This window comes from Pinus tabuliformis, chromosome 9 (genome assembly GCF_031772625.1).
Source record: "Pinus tabuliformis cultivar Carrire ecotype Pingquan chromosome 9, CPIR1, whole genome shotgun sequence".
In the NCBI taxonomy this organism is placed as follows: Eukaryota; Viridiplantae; Streptophyta; class Pinopsida; order Pinales; family Pinaceae; genus Pinus; species Pinus tabuliformis.
In genome coordinates this window covers 1,957,038,260-1,957,042,467 of record NC_142307.1, presented here as the reverse complement: position 1 = coordinate 1,957,042,467, position 4,208 = coordinate 1,957,038,260, and positions in this window count along the sequence as shown.

The following is a 4,208-nucleotide window of genomic DNA, read 5'->3' as shown; positions in this document are numbered from 1 at the left end:
ATCCTCTTTTGCATCAAATATTGCATCTATTTTTGCATCCACTTTTATGTCAGGTTTATGCATTGGGTTTTGCATCTCGTCTTGTATCTACTTTTGCATCTACTTACATTATATCCATTTTTTGCATCCAATTTTGTTTTGCCTGTTGCATCAATGTTTGCTTCCACTTTTACATCCATTTTTGCATCTTATTTTGCATATTTTTTGTCTATTGTTACATCCACTCTTGTTGCACCATATCTTGCGCCTACCATTGCAACCACATTTGCTTCCACGTTTGCATCCCCTATTGCATCCACTTTTGTTTCATCCATTTTTGCATATACTTTTGTTTCCGTTGTTGCATCCACATTTGTTTCACCACAATTTGTGCCAAGTTTTACACCTACCATTGGACCCATGTTTGCTTCCACTTTTGCCTTCATGTTTGCATCCAAGTTTGCATTGACAACTGCATCTACTTTTGCATCCACTTTTGTGTCAGGTTTTTCATGTTGTTGTGCATCTACTTATGTTGTATCCACTTTTCATCCAATTTTACTTCTATTGTTGCCCCCATTTCTATGTTCGCTTTTGCATCCCTTTTCCAACACTCATCATATTTTCTGCATTGATGATATTCCTTATGGCATTGACAATTATGAACAATTGATGACAATGTCAATAATATTGACAATGATGAAAATGAAGATGATGGCGATGACATGAATTGTGATTATGATGATAAAGACGATAGTGGTTACAATGACAATGATGATGATGGCAATGATTATGATGATGACGATGCTAATGACGTTGGCGAATCTTCCCAGTTTTAGATGTTGTCATTGTCATAATCATAAGCATTATCTTTGGTGTCATGATCATAATTTCTTCTAGGTCATCATCAAAAACAATAATGGCATGAATGATGATGATGGGGATGATAAAAATGACAATGACGATGATAATGGTGGTGATGATGATCATCATCGATCATCTGTCAAAAATAGAGTTGTTATTTCTCTTACGTATATCAATGTGTCCTAAACAACCCTTTTCTAGCACTGATCACATTTTTTGGGTTGATGATATTTCTTACAACATCTACAATTATCAACAATTGCAAACAATGTCCATAATGATGATGATGATGGCATGAATGGTGATTATGATGATAATGTAATGATGGCAATAACAATGACAAGGATGATGGTGATGATGATGACAATGATTATGATAATGAGAATGACCTTACAATCTTATGGATTCGTGAACAATTACTAGTTTCAATACCATCTTTTGGATACGTATTACTATCATACTTTTTAAATTTTCTGTCTCTCTTGAGGTATCTTACTATAATGGTGTTGTCAACACTAGAAAGATATCTTGTTGTAATGGTGGTTCTAATGTTAGCACTAGCAAAGTTTAGTAGGGAGTATGCTACTACAAGAGGAATTCCTTCTAAGTGACTATGGCATTCAAAATGAGGCTTTATGGGCTGCTTGTTAACACATGTTCTCATGCTCATATAAAATTAATGTGAAAAGTTGCTTTAATTGGTTCCCATGCATAATTGATATTGATAATGGGGTGGTATAAAATTGTAATGGGCATATCCGTTAGTTAGTTATGATGGGTCAACAACATTGAAACCATCCAAGTGACATTTCACCTTGGAACAATCGTCGCTCGTGCGAAAACACAAAGTTTATGTAAATGAAAGTTGTGATTGTAGTGGAATTAAAACCATCGAGAAATATCAAAGAAGACGCTGCCTACCAGTTTTGAAAGACAACCAAGGCATTGAACAACTATTTGCGTTAGGATGTAGTGAGGGAATCGAAGGAAATTTGGCAGCCCTAAGTTGCCATTACTATTGCCAATCACACATTCAATAGTAACCATAAAAGGTAGCCACATATAAACAGAACTTCGAGGTGTTGACAGTCAGAATCTATTGTAATAGCTTTGACGTATATATAGTTTTGTGTTTAGATGAGAATGAAGTGGGCTTCATCCAGGGTTCGGCTCAATCCTCGTCCATTCCATGCAGTGGTGTTTAATTCGCCAAGCAAGAGAATATTACGTGAGTGTTCAGAGTTAAATCAACAGAAATCAAGGACGTGTGATTGTCAAATTATTGCTCCTCCCTTATGATTGAGCGCTTGATGCGATGGTCATTATCCTTGGGTGATACTTTTATTCCCCATTTTCTATTGAAAAAGTAGCGTTTTTCTGTTCGATTATGATAGGATTGGATGAACGCCGGTTTGGGTGGATGTAGACCCATGTTTTTTTGTGGTGATCTTCAAATGTCTTGAGGATAAGAAAAAAATCCTTGACCAAGGTCCATGGTTTTGGGGATGAGTTGGTCTTCTAGTGAAGCCATGGTTTCCCAACTTCAATCCTCTCACTATGTTGCCGATGACTACTCTAGTATGGGTAAGATTCCCAGTTTTCCCATTCACTTTACCCATCTAGATCTCTTAGAAAAAGTGGGCAATTTTATTGGAAGATTCGTCAAAGTAGACAGGGAAAGACTTTTGAAAGGCATTGTCACCTATGTTTGCATATGTGTTTAGGTAGATCCCAATGAAGTTTTGCGAGATAAAATTGAGCTCAAGTGGATGGGAATTGTGTATTCCCAACCCCTGGACTATGAAAATACAACTTTTTGATATAGGAATTACCAACAAGATAGACACCTTCAAACTGTCTGTCCCTTTCCAATAGGGGCTTCCTCCTTACAGTCATCTAAGAACTCTAGCTGCCGTTGGAGGGATCTTAAGGAAAGAGAGGGATCCAAAATGTAACACCCCTCCCTTGTGTGTCAAACTTTGCAAACCTAAGCTGAGAAAAGCTAGGTATGATGTGTAATATAAAAAGTAAATACATTATTAATAAATTAATCACTTGGAAAAGCGAGACACCAAGAGATGAGATTCTTGCCAAATCACATTGGTGAATGGGAAAGGATAATTCTTTCATGGTAAAGCTTCTCGATTTAATTCTAGATAAGTTGGATGGATTGGAGATAAATATCCATTGAGAAAAACATAAAAGTTGTGCGGGAGAGAAAGGCAATCTTCTATGAGGAAAATCCTCATGGGAGAGAAAGGTGAGATTTTATGAGATAAGCCTACACAAATGGATAAAAAGATCCATAAAAGCGAGACACCGCTAATGGAAACCATATCATGAAAGAAGGTATTAAATACCCATTGCATAGATCAATTGGAGGCGGTTGATCCATGGCAAGAACCTCGACTCGGTGGTGAACTGAAGAGTCATTTCTAGGTTGGGTAGCGGTGCTCTGTTTTCCAAGTGTCGTTCTCTCTTTTGATCTAGTTTGACTCACTTGCGTGGATTGTTCTGTATGTTGGTTTCTTACCCTCTATGTTATAAATTCCTTAGCATATGAGAGAATTTGCTTGAGTTTAAATGCACTGCATGTGGCGTTAATGAGATGATTTTATGGATGCACATAAATGAAATTCTAATTACAGTCACAATATGTGGATCTTATGTAGAATTGGTGTTAACCTGTCTTTTGTTAAGATAGTGAATAGTCGTGCTTGAGCCGCTATGCAAATTTGTTAATTGTGGTTAAGGCTCGACTGTATAAACTATGGTACAAGTTATTTGTTCTATGCATCCAATGTTGCGCTTCTGATTAATTGTGCATAATCCCTAAGATACACATGTTAACGTGTCATGCAACTGTGGCAGAAGGATTATTGATTATGTATGATAAATGATTTTGTTTTGAAACGGTAGAGCCTATGGTTCGGGTTATCTAATATATGCATTATGCATTATAGGATGAATTGCATCCATTGAGGCGTTCTAATTATTTATTCGTATTGCATAAGATATATGTCGGTGGTACTTTCGGCCATGACAATAGGAATATGAACATGCTATATGGCAAAGCTAGTTATTGTAAATGGATGACCTGATCTCCATAAATGTTGGATTGAATCCTCAAAGGAGGGATACTCGAATGCGGGATATTGAATAATATTGATTGATTCCTCCTCTGTGATGTGATGTAGGCATGGGTAGAAGTGCTTGTGTTAGCTTTGTTATGAGGTAGTTGTATATGAACGCGTGTGACAACCATTACATCTAAATTTATTACAAGCTAAAATTAGTAAAGGAAACCAATATGTTGCCTTTAATACTGTGGCTAGGAGGTGTCTACTGAAAGAGGACCCAAAGTT